The sequence below is a fragment of the Dendrobates tinctorius genome, unplaced genomic scaffold (assembly GCF_039654945.1).
Source record: "Dendrobates tinctorius isolate UK_male_01 unplaced genomic scaffold, ASM3965494v1 ptg000272l, whole genome shotgun sequence".
In the NCBI taxonomy this organism is placed as follows: domain Eukaryota; kingdom Metazoa; phylum Chordata; class Amphibia; order Anura; family Dendrobatidae; genus Dendrobates; species Dendrobates tinctorius.
In genome coordinates this window covers 11589627-11606644 of record NW_027361939.1, presented here as the reverse complement: position 1 = coordinate 11606644, position 17018 = coordinate 11589627, and the positions used below count along the sequence as shown (strand labels likewise).

Sequence of the window (17018 nt, the reverse complement as noted above, 5' to 3'; positions counted from 1 at the left end):
TCAGAGGTAGGGTTACAAAGACTGACAACACCTCTGTACGCAGCTGTTAATACAGGATCTAGGAATCACAAAAGGTGATGTCACAGATGACCCTTTTGCCCCTGAATTCAGAAGAATTTTGGCAAACCCTCATTAGATGCTTCAATGCAAACTATAGCGTCAACGTGTGTTCATTGCAGCAAATGTACGAGCGCATTTCCTGAAAAAATCCCAGGATGTTTGAGTCTAAAAAGACCCAGCGCACAAATTTCTCATTTTTAAGAAAGATTGCGATATGGTAGAATACATATTGTCAAACATTATTATAACCCCCCGCCCAAACCTGTTGTAAGCAATAGTTAATTTCCTGAAGAACAATCCCCTTTCAAATGTCTCTTTTTTTTGGAGAATTTATCCTTTCCATCCGTACCCGCATGGCTCCAGTGGCGCAATCGGTCAGCGCGCGGTACTTATAAAGCAGTAACTGTTGAGCAATGTTGAGGTTGTGAGTTCGACCCTCACCTGGAGCATTCTTTTCTTGTCTTTCTTTAGTATTTTTGACTACTGAAGTAGTTGAATCGGTTCATGATTTGGTGGCGATTGCTTCCCTCTTATGAGGAAAAAATTTTTTTTTGATTTTTTACCTTTGCTATCCAGCCCAAGTGGCCTAATGGATAAGGCACTGGCCTCCTAAGCTAGGAATTGTGGGTTCGAGTCCCATCTGGGGTGCTTGTGGATTTCCCTTTCCAACAGCATCTCATGGAATGTTGATGGTGCAGGTGAAAACTGTTCTACTGGACGATTGTCTTGTTTTCTCGTGACTTAGTTCTTGCAAACCTCTGTCATTTAGAGCGATCCTTTCTATGTACTGAGAGAAATGTTAAAACGCAACTGTATCGACTTTGTGTGGCTGAAAAGCCTAGCATCTTAATTGTTTTCATCTTCACTAATGCCCCGAATACCACAGAGTATATTTTCTAAGATATGGATATGCTTTCAACCACACAATGTTTGCAAATCTCAAAATATAAAAGAATAAGTGAAAAAAGTGAACCATTTTTGGAACATTTTTGACAATGGTTTTCCATATCATGTTCTTTATTAAAAAACAAAATGAGTAATCTTTCAATTTTCACCCTGGCCACTGGAGCTATTTTGGACTCGTACATCCTGTCGTTCTCGAGCAGTTTCACCTTAATGTCAGAGGTAGGGTTACAAAGACTGACAACACCTCTGTACGCAGCTGTTAATACAGGATCTAGGAATCACAAAAGGTGATGTCACAGATGACCCTTTTGCCCCTGAATTCAGAAGAATTTTGGCAAACCCTCATTAGATGCTTCAATGCAAACTATAGCGTCAACGTGTGTTCATTGCAGCAAATGTACGAGCGCATTTCCTGAAAAAATCCCAGGATGTTTGAGTCTAAAAAGACCCAGCGCACAAATTTCTCATTTTTAAGAAAGATTGCGATATGGTAGAATACATATTGTCAAACATTATTATAACCCCCCGCCCAAACCTGTTGTAAGCAATAGTTAATTTCCTGAAGAACAATCCCCTTTCAAATGTCTCTTTTTTTTGGAGAACTTATCCTTTCCATCCGTACCCGCATGGCTCCAGTGGCGCAATCGGTCAGCGCGCGGTTCTTATAAAGCAGTAACTGTTGAGCAATGTCGAGGTTGTGAGTTCGACCCTCACCTGGAGCATTCTTTTCTTGTCTTTATTTAGTATTTTTGACTACTGAAGTAGTTGAATCGGTTCATGATTTGGTGGCGATTGCTTCCCTCTTATGAGGAAAAAATTTTTTTTTGATTTTTTACCTTTGCTATCCAGCCCCAGTGGCCTAATGGATAAGGCACTGGCCTCCTAAGCCAGGGAGTGTGGGTTCGAGTCCCATCTGGGGTGCTTGTGGATTTCCCTTTCCAACAGCATCTCATGGAATGTTGATGGTGCAGGTGAAAACTCTTCTACTGGACGATTGTCTTGTTTTCTCGTGACTTAGTTCTTGCAAACCTCTGCCATTTAGAGCGATCCTTTCTATGTACTGAGAGAAGTGTTAACACGCAACAGTATCGACTTTGTGTGGCGGAAAAGCCTAGCATCTTAATTGTTTTCATCTTCACTAATGCCCTGAATACCACAGAGTATATTTTCTAAGATATGGATATGCTTTCAACCACACAATGTTTGCAAATCTCAAAATATAAAAGAATAAGTGAAAAAAGTGAACCATTTTTGGAACATTTTTGACAATGGTTTTCCATATCATGTTCTTTATTAAAAAACAAAATGAGTAATCTTTCAATTTTCACCCTGGCCACTGGAGCTTTTTTGGACTCGTACATCTTGTCGTTCTCGAGCAGTTTCACCTTAATGTCAGAGGTAGGGTTACAAAGACTGACAACACCTCTGTACGCAGCTGTTAATACAGGATCTAGGAATCACAAAAGGTGATGTCACAGATGACCCTTTTGCCCCTGAATTCAGAAGAATTTTGGCAAACCCTCATTAGATGCTTCAATGCAAACTATAGCGTCAACGTGTGTTCATTGCAGCAAATGTACGAGCGCATTTCCTGAAAAAATCCCAGTATGTTTGAGTCTAAAAAGACCCAGCGCACAAATTTCTCATTTTTTAGAAAGATTGCGATATGGTAGAATACATATTGTCAAACATTATTATAACCCCCCGCCCAAACCTGTTGTAAGCAATAGTTAATTTCCTGAAGAACAATCCCCTTTCAAATGTCTCTTTTTTTTGGAGAATTTATCCTTTCCATCCGTACCCGCATGGCTCCAGTGGCGCAATTGGTCAGCGCGCGGTACTTATAAAGCAGTAACTGTTGAGCAATGCCGAGGTTGTGAGTTTGACCCTCACCTGGAGCATTATTTTCTTGTCTTTGTTTAGTATTTTTGACTACTGAAGTACTTGAATCGGTTCATGATTTGGTGGCGATTGCTTCACTCTTATGAGGAAAAAAATTTTTTTTGATTTTTTACCTTTGCTATCCAGCCCAAGTGGCCTAATGGATAAGGCACTGGCCTCCTAAGCTAGGAATTGTGGATTCGAGTCCCATCTGGGGTGCTTGTGGATTTCCCTTTCCAACAGCATCTCATGGAATGTTGATGGTGCAGGTGAAAACTGTTCTACTGGACGATTGTCTTGTTTTCTCGTGACTTAGTTCTTGCAAACCTCTGTCATTTAGAGCGATCCTTTCTATGTACTGAGAGAAATGTTAAAACGCAACTGTATAGATTTTGTGTGGCGGAAAAGCCTAGCATCTTAATTGTTTTCATCTTCACTAATGCCCCGAATACCACAGAGTATATTTTCTAAGATATGGATATGCTTTCAACCACACAATGTTTGCAAATCTCAAAATATAAAAGAATAAGTGAAAAAAGTGAACCATTTTTGGAAAATTTTTGACAATGGTTTTCCATATCATGTTCTTTGTTAAAAAACAAAATGATTAATCTTTCAATTTTCACCCTGGCCACTGGAGCTATTTTGGACTCGTACATCCTGTCGTTCTCGAGCAGTTTCACCTTAATGTCAGTGGTAGGGTTACAAAGACTGACAACACCTCTGTACGCAGCTGTTAATACAGGATCTAGGAATCACAAAAGGTGATGTCACAGATGACCCTTTTGCCCCTGAATTCAGAAGAATTTTGGCAAACCCTCATTAGATGCTTCAATGCAAACTATAGCGTCAACGTGTGTTCATTGCAGCAAATGTACGAGCGCATTTCCTGAAAAAATCCCAGGATGTTTGAGTCTAAAAAGACCCAGCGCACAAATTTCTCATTTTTAAGAAAGATTGCGATATGGTAGAATACATATTGTCAAACATTATTATAACCCCCCGCCCAAACCTGTTGTAAGCAATAGTTAATTTCCTGAAGAACAATCCCCTTTCAAATGTCTCTTTTTTTTGGAGAATTTATCCTTTCCATCCATACCCGCATGGCTCCAGTGGCGCAATCGGTCAGCGCGCAGTACTTATAAAGCAGTAACTGTTGAGCAATGCCGAGGTTGTGAGTTCGACCCTCATCACGAGCATTCTTTTCTTGTCTTTCTTTAGTATTTTTGACTACTGAAGTAGTTGAATCGGTTCATGATTTGGTGGCGATTGCTTCACTCTTATGAGGAAAAAATTTTTTTTTGATTTTTTACCTTTGCTATCCAGCCCCAGTGGCCTAATGGATAAGGCACTGGCCTCCTAAGCCAGGTATTGTGGGTTCGAGTCCCATCTGGGGTGCTTGTGGATTTCCCTTTCCAACAGCATCTCATGGAATGTTGATGGTGCAGGTGAAAACTGTTCTACTGGACGATTGTCTTGTTTTCTCGTGACTTAGTTCTTGCAAACCTCTGCCATTTAGAGCGATCCTTTCTATGTACTGAGAGAAGTGTTAACACGCAACAGTATCGACTTTGTGTGGCGGAAAAGCCTAGCATCTTAATTGTTTTCATCTTCACTAATGCCCCGAATACCACAGAGTATATTTTCTAAGATATGGATATGCTTTCAACCACACAATGTTTGCAAATCTCAAAATATAAAAGAATAAGTGAAAAAAGTGAACCATTTTTGGAACATTTTTGACAATGGTTTTCCATATCATGTTCTTTATTAAAAAACAAAATGAGTAATCTTTCAATTTTCACCCTGGCCACTGGAGCTATTTTGGACTCGTACATCCTGTCGTTCTCGAGCAGTTTCACCTTAATGTCAGAGGTAGGGTTACAAAGACTGACAACACCTCTGTACGCCGCTGTTAATACAGGATCTAGGAATCACAAAATGTGATGTCACAGATGACCCTTTTGCCCCTGAATTCAGAAGAATTTTGGCAAACCCTCATTAGATGCTTCAATGCAAACTATAACGTCAACGTGTGTTCATTGCAGCAAATGTACGAGCGCATTTCCTGAAAAAATCCCAGGATGTTTGAGTCTAAAAAGACCCAGCGCACAAATTTCTCATTTTTAAGAAAGATTGCGATATGGTAGAATACATATTGTCAAACATTATTATAACCCCCCGCCCAAACCTGTTGTAAGCAATAGTTAATTTCCTGAAGAACAATCCCCTTTCAAATGTCTCTTTTTTTTTGAGAATTTATCCTTTCCATCCGTACCCGCATGGCTCCAGTGGTGCAATCGGTCAGCGCGCGGTACTTATAAAGCAGTAACTGTTGAGCAATGCCGAGGTTGTGAGTTCGACCCTCACCTGGAGCATTCTTTTCTTGTCTTTGTTTAGTATTTTTGACTACTGAAGTACTTTAATCGGTTCATGATTTGGTGGCGAGTGCTTCACTCTTATGAGGAAAAAAATTTTTTTTGATTTTTTACCTTTGCTATCCAGCCCAAGTGGCCTAATGGATAAGGCACTGGCCTCCTAAGCTAGGAATTGTGGGTTCGAGTCCCATCTGGGGTGCTTGTGGATTTCCCTTTCCAACAGCATCTCATGGAATGTTGATGGTGCAGGTGAAAACTGTTCTACTGGATGATTGTCTTGTTTTCTCGTGACTTAGTTCTTGCAAACCTCTGTCATTTAGAGCGATCCTTTCTATGTACTGAGAGAAATGTTAAAACGCAACTGTATAGACTTTGTGTGGCGGAAAAGCCTAGCATCTTAATTGTTTTCATCTTCACTAATGCCCCGAATACCACAGAGTATATTTTCTAAGATATGGATATGCTTTCAACCACACAATGTTTGCAAATCTCAAAATATAAAAGAATAAGTGAAAAAAGTGAACCATTTTTGGAACATTTTTGACAATGGTTTTCCATATCATGTTCTTTGTTAAAAAACAAAATGATTAATCTTTCAATTTTCACCCTGGCCACTGGAGCTATTTTGGACTCGTACATCCTGTCGTTCTCGAGCAGTTTCACCTTAATGTCAGAGGTAGGGTTACAAAGACTGACAACACCTCTTTACGCAGCTGTTAATACAGGATCTAGGAATCACAAAAGGTGATGTCACAGATGACCCTTTTGCCCCTGAATTCAGAAGAATTTTGGCAAACCCTCATTAGATGCTTCAATGCAAACTATAGCGTCAACGTGTGTTCATTGCAGCAAATGTACGAGCGCATTTCCTGAAAAAATCCCAGGATGTTTGAGTCTAAAAAGACCCAGCGCACAAATTTCTCATTTTTAAGAAAGATTGCGATATGGTAGAATACATATTGTCAAACATTATTATAACCCCCCGCCCAAACCTGTTGTAAGCAATAGTTAATTTCCTGAAGAACAATCCCCTTTCAAATGTCTCTTTTTTTTGGAGAATTTATCCTTTCCATCCGTACCCGCATGGCTCCAGTGGCGCAATCGGCCAGCGCGCGGTACTTATAAAGCAGTAACTGTTGAGCAATGCCGAGGTTGTGAGTTCGACCCTCACCACGAGCATTCTTTTCTTGTCTTTCTTTAGTATTTTTGACTACTGAAGTAGTTGAATCGGTTCATGATTTGGTGGCGATTGCTTCACTCTTATGAGGAAAAAAATTTTTTTTGATTTTTCACCTTTGCTAACCAGCCCCAGTGGCCTAATGGATAAGGCACTGGCCTCCTAAGCCAGGGATTGTGGGTTCGAGTCCCATCTGGTGTGCTTGTGGTTTTCCCTTTCCAACAGCATCTCATGGAATGTTGATGGTGCAGGTGAAAACTGTTCTACTGGACGATTGTCTTTTTTTCTCGTGACTTAGTTCTTGCAAACCTCTGCCATTTAGAGCGATCCTTTCTATGTACTGAGAGAAGTGTTAACACGCAACAGTATCGACTTTGTGTGGCGGAAAAGCCTAGCATCTTAATTGTTTTCATCTTCACTAATGCCCCGAATACCACAGAGTATATTTTCTAAGATATGGATATGCTTTCAACCACACAATGTTTGCAAAACTCAAAATATAAAAGAATAAGTGAAAAAAGTGAACCATTTTTGGAACATTTTTGACAATGGTTTTCCATATCATGTTCTTTATTAAAAGACAAAATGAGTAATCTTTCAATTTTAACCCTGGCCACTGGAGCTATTTTGGACTCGTACATCCTGTCGTTCTCGAGCAGTTTCACCTTAATGTCAGAGGTAGGGTTACAAAGACTGACAACACCTCTGTACGCAGCTGTTAATACAGGATCTAGGAATCACAAAAGGTGATGTCACAGATGACCCTTTTGCCCTTGAATTCAGAAGAATTTTGGCAAACCCTCATTAGATGCTTCAATGCAAACTATAGCGTCAACATGTGTTCATTGCAGCAAATGTACGAGCGCATTTCCTGAAAAAATCCCAGGATGTTTGAGTCTAAAAAGACCCAGCGCACAAATTTCTCATTTTTAAGAAAGATTGCGATATGGTAGAATACATATTGTCAAACATTATTATAACCCCCCGCCCAAACCTGTTGTAAGCAATAGTTAATTTCCTGAAGAACAATCCCCTTTCAAATGTCTCTTTTTTTTGGAGAATTTATCCTTTCCATCCGTACCCGCATGGCTCCAGTGGCGCAATCGGTCAGCGCGCGGTACTTATAAAGCAGTAACTGTTGAGCAATGCCGAGGTTGTGAGTTAGACCCTCACCTGGAGCATTCTTTTCTTGTCTTTCTTTAGTATTTTTGACTACTGAAGTAGTTGAATCGGTTCATGATTTGGTGGCGATTGCTTCACTCTTATGAGGAAAAAAAATGTTTTTTGATTTTTTACCGTTGCTATCCAGCCCCAGTGGCCTAATGGATAAGGCACTGCCCTCCTAAGCCAGGGATTGTGGGTTCGAGTCCCATCTGGGGTGCTTGTGGATTTCCCTTTCCAACAGCATCTCATGGAATGTTGATGGTGCAGGTGAAAACTGTTCTACTGGACGATTGTCTTGTTTTCTCGTGACTTAGTTCTTGCAAACCTCTGCCATTTACAGCGATCCTTTCTATGTACTGAGAGAAGTGTTAACACGCAACAGTATCGACTTTGTGTGGCGGAAAAGCCTAGCATCTTAATTGTTTTCATCTTCACTAATGCCCCGAATACCACAGAGTATATTTTCTAAGATATGGATATGTTTTCAACCACACAATGTTTGCAAATCTCAAAATATAAAAGAATAAGTGAAAAAAGTGAACCATTTTTGGAACATTTTTGACAATGGTTTTCCATATCATGTTCTTTATTAAAAAACAAAATGAGAAATCTTTCAATTTTCACCCTGGACACTGCAGCTATTTTGGACTCGTACATCCTGTCGTTCTCGATCAGTTTCACCTTAATGTCAGAGGTAGGGTTACAAAGACTGACAACACCTCTGTACGCAGCTGTTAATACAGGATCTAGGAATCACAAAAGGTGATGTCACAGATGACCCTTTTGCCCCTGAATTCAGAAGAATTTTGGCAAACCCTCATTAGATGCTTCAATGCAAACTATAGCGTCAACGTGTGTTCATTGCAGCAAATGTACGAGCGCATTTCCTGAAAAAATCCCAAGATGTTTGAGTCGAAAAGGACCCAGCGCACCAATTTCTCATTTTTAAGAAAGATTGCGATATGGTAGAATACATATTGTCAAACATTATTATAACCCCCCGCCCAAACCTGTTGTAAGCAATAGTTAATTTCCTGAAGAACAATCCCCTTTCAAATGTCTCTTTTTTTTGGAGAATTTATCCTTTCCATCCGTACCCGCATGGCTCCAGTGGCGCAATCGGTCAGCGCGCGGTACTTATAAAGCAGTGACTGTTGAGCAATGCTGAGGTTGTGAGTTCGACCCTCACCTGGAGCATTCTTTTCTTGTCTCTCTTTAGTATTTTTGACTACTGAAGTAGTTGAATCAGTTCATGATTTGGTGGCGATTGCTTCACTCTTATGAGGAAAAAATTTTTTTTTGATTTTTCACCTTTGCTAACCAGCCCCAGTGCCCTAATGGATAAGGCACTGGCCTCCTAAGCCAGGGATTGTGGGTTCGAGTCCCATCTGGGGTGCTTGTGGATTTCCCTTTCCAACAGCATCTCATGGAATGTTGATGGTGCAGGTGAAAACTGTTCTACTGGACGATTGTCTTTTTTTCTCGTGACTTAGTTCTTGCAAACCTCTGCCATTTAGAGCGATCCTTTCTATGTACTGAGAGAAGTGTTAACACGCAACAGTATCGACTTTGTGTGGCGGAAAAGCCTAGCATCTTAATTGTTTTCATCTTCACTAATGCCCCGAATACCACAGAGTATATTTTCTAAGATATGGATATGCTTTCAACCACACAATGTTTGCAAATCTCAAAATATAAAAGAATAAGTGAAAAAAGTGAACCATTTTTGGAACATTTTTGACAATGGTTTTCCATATCATGTTCTTTATTAAAAGACAAAATGAGTAATCTTTCAATTTTAACCCTGGCCACTGGAGCTATTTTGGACTCGTACATCCTGTCATTCTCGAGCAGTTTCACCTTAATGTCAGAGGTAGGGTTACAAAGACTGACAACACCTCTGTACGCAGCTGTTAATACAGGATCTAGGAATCACAAAAGGTGATGTCACAGATGACCCTTTTGCCCTTGAATTCAGAAGAATTTTGGCAAACCCTCATTAGATGCTTCAATGCAAACTATAGCGTCAACATATGTTCATTGCAGCAAATGTACGAGCGCATTTCCTGAAAAAATCCCAGGATGTTTGAGTCTAAAAAGACCCAGCGCACAAATTTCTCATTTTTAAGAAAGATTGCGATATGGTAGAATACATATTGTCAAACATTATTATAACCCCCCGCCCAAACCTGTTGTAAGCAATAGTTAATTTCCTGAAGAACAATCCCCTTTCAAATGTCTCTTTTTTTTGGAGAATTTATCCTTTCCATCCGTACCCGCATGGCTCCAGTGGCGCAATCGGTCAGCGCGCGGTACTTATAAAGCAGTAACTGTTGAGCAATGCCGAGGTTGTGAGTTAGACCCTCACCTGGAGCATTCTTTTCTTGTCTTTCTTTAGTATTTTTGACTACTGAAGTAGTTGAATCGGTTCATGATTTGGTGGCGATTGCTTCACTCTTATGAGGAAAAAAAATGTTTTTTGATTTTTTACCGTTGCTATCCAGCCCCAGTGGCCTAATGGATAAGGCACTGGCCTCCTAAGCCAGGGATTGTGGGTTCGAGTCCCATCTGGGGTGCTTGTGGATTTCCCTTTCCAACAGCATCTCATGGAATGTTGATGGTGCAGGTGAAAACTGTTCTACTGGACGATTGTCTTGTTTTCTCGTGACTTAGTTCTTGCAAACCTCTGCCATTTACAGCGATCCTTTCTATGTACTGAGAGAAGTGTTAACACGCAACAGTATCGACTTTGTGTGGCGGAAAAGCCTAGCATCTTAATTGTTTTCATCTTCACTAATGCCCCGAATACCACAGAGTATATTTTCTAAGATATGGATATGTTTTCAACCACACAATGTTTGCAAATCTCAAAATATAAAAGAATAAGTGAAAAAAGTGAACCATTTTTGGAACATTTTTGACAATGGTTTTCCATATCATGTTCTTTATTAAAAAACAAAATGAGAAATCTTTCAATTTTCACCCTGGCCACTGGAGCTATTTTGGACTCGTACATCCTGTCGTTCTCGAGCAGTTTCACCTTAATGTCAGAGGTAGGGTTACAAAGACTGACAACACCTCTGTACGCAGCTGTTAATACAGGATCTAGGAATCACAAAAGGTGATGTCACAGATGACCCTTTTGCCCCTGAATTCAGAAGAATTTTGGCAAACCCTCATTAGATGCTTCAATGCAAACTATAGCGTCAACGTGTGTTCATTGCAGCAAATGTACGAGCGCATTTCCTGAAAAAATCCCAAGATGTTTGAGTCGAAAAGGACCCAGCGCACCAATTTCTCATTTTTAAGAAAGATTGCGATATGGTAGAATACATATTGTCAAACATTATTATAACCCCCCGCCCAAACCTGTTGTAAGCAATAGTTAATTTCCTGAAGAACAATCCCCTTTCAAATGTCTCTTTTTTTTGGAGAATTTATCCTTTCCATCAGTACCCGCATGGCTCCAGTGGCGCAATCGGTCAGCGCGCGGTACTTATAAAGCAGTAACTGTTGAGCAATGCTGAGGTTGTGAGTTCGACCCTCACCTGGAGCATTCTTTTCTTGTCTTTCTTTAGTATTTTTGACTACTGAAGTAGTTGAATCGGTTCATGATTTGGTGGCGATTGCTTCACTCTTATGAGGAAAAAAATTTTTTTTGATTTTTCACCTTTGCTAACCAGCCCCAGTGGCCTAATGGATAAGGCACTGGCCTCCTAAGCCAGGGATTGTGGGTTCGAGTCCCATCTGGTGTGCTTGTGGTTTTCCCTTTCCAACAGCATCTCATGGAATGTTGATGGTGCAGGTGAAAACTGTTCTACTGGACGATTGTCTTTTTTTCTCGTGACTTAGTTCTTGCAAACCTCTGCCATTTAGAGCGATCCTTTCTATGTACTGAGAGAAGTGTTAACACGCAACAGTATCGACTTTGTGTGGCGGAAAAGCCTAGCATCTTAATTGTTTTCATCTTCACTAATGCCCCGAATACCACAGAGTATATTTTCTAAGATATGGATATGCTTTCAACCACACAATGTTTGCAAAACTCAAAATATAAAAGAATAAGTGAAAAAAGTGAACCATTTTTGGAACATTTTTGACAATGGTTTTCCATATCATGTTCTTTATTAAAAGACAAAATGAGTAATCTTTCAATTTTAACCCTGGCCACTGGAGCTATTTTGGACTCGTACATCCTGTCGTTCTCGAGCAGTTTCACCTTAATGTCAGAGGTAGGGTTACAAAGACTGACAACACCTCTGTACGCAGCTGTTAATACAGGATCTAGGAATCACAAAAGGTGATGTCACAGATGACCCTTTTGCCCTTGAATTCAGAAGAATTTTGGCAAACCCTCATTAGATGCTTCAATGCAAACTATAGCGTCAACATGTGTTCATTGCAGCAAATGTACGAGCGCATTTCCTGAAAAAATCCCAGGATGTTTGAGTCTAAAAAGACCCAGCGCACAAATTTCTCATTTTTAAGAAAGATTGCGATATGGTAGAATACATATTGTCAAACATTATTATAACCCCCCGCCCAAACCTGTTGTAAGCAATAGTTAATTTCCTGAAGAACAATCCCCTTTCAAATGTCTCTTTTTTTTGGAGAATTTATCCTTTCCATCCGTACCCGCATGGCTCCAGTGGCGCAATCGGTCAGCGCGCGGTACTTATAAAGCAGTAACTGTTGAGCAATGCCGAGGTTGTGAGTTAGACCCTCACCTGGAGCATTCTTTTCTTGTCTTTCTTTAGTATTTTTGACTACTGAAGTAGTTGAATCGGTTCATGATTTGGTGGCGATTGCTTCACTCTTATGAGGAAAAAAAATGTTTTTTGATTTTTTACCGTTGCTATCCAGCCCCAGTGGCCTAATGGATAAGGCACTGGCCTCCTAAGCCAGGGATTGTGGGTTCGAGTCCCATCTGGGGTGCTTGTGGATTTCCCTTTCCAACAGCATCTCATGGAATGTTGATGGTGCAGGTGAAAACTGTTCTACTGGACGATTGTCTTGTTTTCTCGTGACTTAGTTCTTGCAAACCTCTGCCATTTACAGCGATCCTTTCTATGTACTGAGAGAAGTGTTAACACGCAACAGTATCGACTTTGTGTGGCGGAAAAGCCTAGCATCTTAATTGTTTTCATCTTCACTAATGCCCCGAATACCACAGAGTATATTTTCTAAGATATGGATATGTTTTCAACCACACAATGTTTGCAAATCTCAAAATATAAAAGAATAAGTGAAAAAAGTGAACCATTTTTGGAACATTTTTGACAATGGTTTTCCATATCATGTTCTTTATTAAAAAACAAAATGAGAAATCTTTCAATTTTCACCCTGGACACTGCAGCTATTTTGGACTCGTACATCCTGTCGTTCTCGATCAGTTTCACCTTAATGTCAGAGGTAGGGTTACAAAGACTGACAACACCTCTGTACGCAGCTGTTAATACAGGATCTAGGAATCACAAAAGGTGATGTCACAGATGACCCTTTTGCCCCTGAATTCAGAAGAATTTTGGCAAACCTTCATTAGATGCTTCAATACAAACTATAGCGTCAACGTGTGTTCATTGCAGCAAATGTACGAGCGCATTTCCTGAAAAAATCCCAGGATGTTTGAGTCTAAAAAGACCAAGCGCACAAATTTCTCATTTTTAAGAAAGATTGCGATATTATAGAAAACATATTGTCAAACATTATTATAACCCCCCGCTCAAACCTGTTGTAAGCAATAGTTAATTTCCTGAAGAACAATCCCCTTTCAAATGTCTCTTTTTTTTGGAGAATTTATCCTTTCTATCCGTACCCGCATGGCTCCAGTGGCGCAATCGGTCAGCGCGCGGTACTTATAAAGCAGTAACTGTTGAGCAATGCCGAGGTTGTGAGTTCGACCCTCACCTCGAGCATTCTTTTCTTGTCTTTCTTTAGTATTTTTGACTACTGAAGTAGTTGAATCGGTTCATGATTTGGTGGCGATTGCTTCACTCTTATGAGGAAAAAAATTTTTTTTGATTTTTTACTGTTGCTATCCAGCCCCAGTGGCCTAATGGATAAGGCACTGGCCTCCTAAGCCAGCGATTGTGGGTTCGAGTCCCATCTGGGGTGCTTGTGGATTTCCCTTTCCAACAGCATCTCATGGAATCTTGATGGTGCAGGTGAAAACTGTTCTACTGGACGATTGTCTTGTTTTCTCGTGACTTAGTTCTTGCAAACCTCTGCCATTTAGAGCGATCCTTTCTATGTACTGAGAGAAGTGTTAACACGCAACAGTATCGACTTTGTGTGGCAGAAAAGCCTAGCATCTTAATTGTTTTCATCTTCACTAATGCCCCGAATACCACAGAGTATGTTTTCTAAGATATGGATATGCTTTCAACCATACAATGTTTGCAAATCTCAAAATATAAAAGAATAAGTGAAAAAAGTGAACCATTTTTGGAACATTTTTGACAATGGTTTTCCATATCATGTTCTTTATTAAAAAACAAAATGAGTAATCTTTCAATTTTCACCCTGGCCACTGGAGCTATTTTGGATTCGTACATCCTGTCGTTCTCGAGCAGTTTCACCTTAATGTCAGAGGTAGGGTTACAAAGACTGACAACTCCTCTGTACGCAGCTGTTAATACAGGATCTAGGAATCACAAAAGGTGATGTCACAGATGACCCTTTTGCCCCTGAATTCAGAAGAATTTTGGCAAACCCTCATTAGATGCTTCAATGCAAACTATAGCGTCAACGTGTGTTCATTGCAGCAAATGTACGAGCGCATTTCCTGAAAAAATCCCAGGATGTTTGAGTCTAAAAAGACCCAGCGCACAAATTTCTCATTTTTAAGAAAGATTGCGATATGGTAGAATACATATTGTCAAACATTATTACAACCCCCCGCCCAAACCTGTTGTAAGCAATAATTAATTTCCTGAAGAACAATCCCCTTTCAAATGTCTCTTTTTTTTGGAGAATTTATCCTTTCCATCCATACCCCCATGGCTCCAGTGGCGCAATCGGTCAGCGCGCGGTACTTATAAAGCAGTAACTGTTGAGGTTGTGAGTTCGACCCTCACCTGGAGTATTATTTTCTTGTCTTTCTTTAGTATTTTTGACTACTGAATTAGTTGAATCGGTTCATGATTTGGTGGCGATTGCTTCACTCTTATGAGGAAAAAAATTTTTTTTGATTTTTTACCTTTGCTATCCAGCCCCAGTGGCCTAATGGATAAGGCACTGGCCTCCTAAGCCAGGGAGTGTGGGTTCGAGTCCCATCTGAGGTGCTTGTGGATTTCCCTTTCCAACAGCATCTCATGGAATGTTGATGGTGCAGGTGAAAACTGTTCTACTGGACGATTGTCTTGTTTTCTCGTGACTTAGTTCTTGCAAACCTCTGCCATTTAGAGCGATCCTTTCTATGTACTGAGAGAAGTGTTAACACGCAACAGTATCGACTTTGTGTGGCGGAAAAGCCTAGCATCTTAATTGTTTTCATCTTCACTAATGCCCCGAATACCACAGAGTATATTTTCTAAGATATGGATATGCTTTCAACCACACAATGTTTGCAAATCTCAAAATATAAAAGAATAAGTGAAAAAAGTGAACCATTTTTGGAACATTTTTGACAATGGTTTTCCATATCATGTTCTTTATTAAAAAACAAAATGAGTAATCTTTCAATTTTCACCCTGGCCACTGGAGCTATTTTGGACTCGTACATCCTGTCGTTCTCGAGCAGTTTCACCTTAATGTCAGAGGTAGGGTTACAAAGACTGACAACACCTCTGTACGTAGCTGTTAATACAGGATCTAGGAATCACAAAAGGTGATGTCACAGATAACCCTTTTGCCCCTGAATTCAGAAGAATTTTGGCAAACCCTCATTAGATGCTTCAATGCAAACTATAGCGTCAACGTGTGTTCATTGCAGCAAATGTACGAGCGCATTTCCTGAAAAAATCCCAGGATGTTTGAGTCTAAAAAGACCCAGCGCACAAATTTCTCATTTTTTAGAAAGATTGCGATATGGTAGAATACATATTGTCAAACATTATTATAACCCCCCGCCCAAACCTGTTGTAAGCAATAGTTAATTTCCTGAAGAACAATCCCCTTTCAAATGTCTCTATTTTTTGGAGAATTTATCCTTTCTATGCGTACCTGCCTGGCTCCAGTGGCGCAATCGGTCAGCGTGCCGTACTTATAAAGCAGTAACTGTTGAGCAATGCCGAGATTGTGAGTTCGACCCTCACCTGGATCATTCTTTTCTTGTCTTTCTTTAGTATTTTTGACTACTGAATTAGTTGAATCGGTTCATGATTTGGTGGCGATTGCTTCACTCTTATGAGGAAAAAAAATTTTTTTGATTTTTTCCGTTGCTATCCAGCCCCAGTGGCCTAATGGATAAGGCACTGGCCTCCTAAGCCAGAGATTGTGGGTTCGTGTCCCATTTGGGGTGCTTGTGGATTTCCCTTTCCAACAGCATCTCATGGAATGTTGATGGTGCAGGTGAAAACTGTTCTACTGGACGATTGTCTTGTTTTCTCGTGACTTAGTTCTTGCAAACCTCTGCCATTTAGAGCGATCCTTTCTATGTACTGAGAGAAGTGTTAACACGCAACAGTATCGACTTTGTGTGGCGGAAAAGCCTAGCATCTTAATTGTTTTCATCTTCACTAATGCCCTGAATACCACAGAGTATATTTTCTAAGATATGGATATGCTTTCAACCACACAATGTTTGCAAATCTCAAAATATAAAAGAATAAGTGAAAAAAGTGAACCATTTTTGGAACATTTTTGACAATGGTTTTCCATATCATGTTCTTTATTAAAAAACAAAATGAGTAATCTTTCAATTTTCACCCTGGCCACTGGAGCTATTTTGGACTCGTACATCTTGTCGTTCTCGAGCAGTTTCACCTTAATCTCAGAGGTAGGGTTACAAAGACTGACAACACCTCTGTACGCAGCTGTTAATACAGGATCTAGGAATCACAAAAGGTGATGTCACAGATGACCCTTTTGCCCCTGAATTCAGAAGAATTTTGGCAAACCCTCATTAGATGCTTCAATGCAAACTATAGCGTCAACGTGTGTTCATTGCAGCAAATGTACGAGCGCATTTCCTGAAAAAATCCCAGGATGTTTTAGTCTAAAAAGACCCAGCGCACAAATTTCTCATTTTTTAGAAAGATTGTGATATGGTAGAATACATATTGTCAAACATTATTATAACCCCCCGCCCAAACCTGTTGTAAGCAATAGTTAATTTCCTGAAGAACAATCCCCTTTCAAATGTCTCTTTTTTTTGGAGAATTTATCCTTTCCATCCGTACCCGCATGGCTCCAGTGGCGCAATCAGTCAGCGCGCGGTACTTATAAAGCAGTAACTATTGAGCAATGCCGAGGTTGTGAGTTCGACCCTCACCTGGAGCATTCTTTTCTTG

The 17018-nt window shown here is 40.1% G+C and overlaps 22 non-coding genes across 22 annotated transcripts; all 22 read left to right on the top strand.

Moving 5' to 3' along the window:
- The first annotated feature begins 416 nt into the window (after positions 1–416).
- TRNAI-UAU (transfer RNA isoleucine (anticodon UAU)) lies at positions 417–509 on the top strand. Its single transcript is given in 2 exon segments — positions 417–454; positions 474–509. It is a non-coding gene; the product is annotated as a tRNA-Ile (tRNA).
- A 1086-nt stretch (positions 510–1595) lies between these two features.
- On the top strand, positions 1596–1688 carry TRNAI-UAU (transfer RNA isoleucine (anticodon UAU)). Its single transcript is given in 2 exon segments — positions 1596–1633; positions 1653–1688. It is a non-coding gene; the product is annotated as a tRNA-Ile (tRNA).
- A 126-nt stretch (positions 1689–1814) lies between these two features.
- Positions 1815–1887, top strand: TRNAR-CCU (transfer RNA arginine (anticodon CCU)). Its single transcript has one exon. It is a non-coding gene; the product is annotated as a tRNA-Arg (tRNA).
- Positions 1888–2774: 887 nt separating this feature from the next.
- TRNAI-UAU (transfer RNA isoleucine (anticodon UAU)) lies at positions 2775–2867 on the top strand. Its single transcript is given in 2 exon segments — positions 2775–2812; positions 2832–2867. It is a non-coding gene; the product is annotated as a tRNA-Ile (tRNA).
- A 1305-nt stretch (positions 2868–4172) lies between these two features.
- On the top strand, positions 4173–4245 carry TRNAR-CCU (transfer RNA arginine (anticodon CCU)). Its single transcript has one exon. It is a non-coding gene; the product is annotated as a tRNA-Arg (tRNA).
- An 887-nt stretch (positions 4246–5132) lies between these two features.
- On the top strand, positions 5133–5225 carry TRNAI-UAU (transfer RNA isoleucine (anticodon UAU)). Its single transcript is given in 2 exon segments — positions 5133–5170; positions 5190–5225. It is a non-coding gene; the product is annotated as a tRNA-Ile (tRNA).
- A 1305-nt stretch (positions 5226–6530) lies between these two features.
- TRNAR-CCU (transfer RNA arginine (anticodon CCU)) lies at positions 6531–6603 on the top strand. The gene has a single exon. It is a non-coding gene; the product is annotated as a tRNA-Arg (tRNA).
- Positions 6604–7490: 887 nt separating this feature from the next.
- TRNAI-UAU (transfer RNA isoleucine (anticodon UAU)) lies at positions 7491–7583 on the top strand. The gene is given in 2 exon segments: positions 7491–7528; positions 7548–7583. It is a non-coding gene; the product is annotated as a tRNA-Ile (tRNA).
- Positions 7584–7710: 127 nt separating this feature from the next.
- TRNAR-CCU (transfer RNA arginine (anticodon CCU)) lies at positions 7711–7783 on the top strand. Its single transcript has one exon. It is a non-coding gene; the product is annotated as a tRNA-Arg (tRNA).
- Positions 7784–8670: 887 nt separating this feature from the next.
- Positions 8671–8763, top strand: TRNAI-UAU (transfer RNA isoleucine (anticodon UAU)). Its single transcript is given in 2 exon segments — positions 8671–8708; positions 8728–8763. It is a non-coding gene; the product is annotated as a tRNA-Ile (tRNA).
- Positions 8764–8889: 126 nt separating this feature from the next.
- On the top strand, positions 8890–8962 carry TRNAR-CCU (transfer RNA arginine (anticodon CCU)). Its single transcript has one exon. It is a non-coding gene; the product is annotated as a tRNA-Arg (tRNA).
- Positions 8963–9849: 887 nt separating this feature from the next.
- On the top strand, positions 9850–9942 carry TRNAI-UAU (transfer RNA isoleucine (anticodon UAU)). The gene is given in 2 exon segments: positions 9850–9887; positions 9907–9942. It is a non-coding gene; the product is annotated as a tRNA-Ile (tRNA).
- A 127-nt stretch (positions 9943–10069) lies between these two features.
- Positions 10070–10142, top strand: TRNAR-CCU (transfer RNA arginine (anticodon CCU)). The gene has a single exon. It is a non-coding gene; the product is annotated as a tRNA-Arg (tRNA).
- Positions 10143–11029: 887 nt separating this feature from the next.
- On the top strand, positions 11030–11122 carry TRNAI-UAU (transfer RNA isoleucine (anticodon UAU)). The gene is given in 2 exon segments: positions 11030–11067; positions 11087–11122. It is a non-coding gene; the product is annotated as a tRNA-Ile (tRNA).
- A 126-nt stretch (positions 11123–11248) lies between these two features.
- On the top strand, positions 11249–11321 carry TRNAR-CCU (transfer RNA arginine (anticodon CCU)). The gene has a single exon. It is a non-coding gene; the product is annotated as a tRNA-Arg (tRNA).
- Positions 11322–12208: 887 nt separating this feature from the next.
- On the top strand, positions 12209–12301 carry TRNAI-UAU (transfer RNA isoleucine (anticodon UAU)). Its single transcript is given in 2 exon segments — positions 12209–12246; positions 12266–12301. It is a non-coding gene; the product is annotated as a tRNA-Ile (tRNA).
- Positions 12302–12428: 127 nt separating this feature from the next.
- On the top strand, positions 12429–12501 carry TRNAR-CCU (transfer RNA arginine (anticodon CCU)). Its single transcript has one exon. It is a non-coding gene; the product is annotated as a tRNA-Arg (tRNA).
- Positions 12502–13388: 887 nt separating this feature from the next.
- On the top strand, positions 13389–13481 carry TRNAI-UAU (transfer RNA isoleucine (anticodon UAU)). Its single transcript is given in 2 exon segments — positions 13389–13426; positions 13446–13481. It is a non-coding gene; the product is annotated as a tRNA-Ile (tRNA).
- Positions 13482–13607: 126 nt separating this feature from the next.
- On the top strand, positions 13608–13680 carry TRNAR-CCU (transfer RNA arginine (anticodon CCU)). Its single transcript has one exon. It is a non-coding gene; the product is annotated as a tRNA-Arg (tRNA).
- Positions 13681–14776: 1096 nt separating this feature from the next.
- Positions 14777–14849, top strand: TRNAR-CCU (transfer RNA arginine (anticodon CCU)). Its single transcript has one exon. It is a non-coding gene; the product is annotated as a tRNA-Arg (tRNA).
- A 1105-nt stretch (positions 14850–15954) lies between these two features.
- Positions 15955–16027, top strand: TRNAR-CCU (transfer RNA arginine (anticodon CCU)). The gene has a single exon. It is a non-coding gene; the product is annotated as a tRNA-Arg (tRNA).
- Positions 16028–16914: 887 nt separating this feature from the next.
- Positions 16915–17007, top strand: TRNAI-UAU (transfer RNA isoleucine (anticodon UAU)). Its single transcript is given in 2 exon segments — positions 16915–16952; positions 16972–17007. It is a non-coding gene; the product is annotated as a tRNA-Ile (tRNA).
- Positions 17008–17018: the final 11 nt, after the last annotated feature.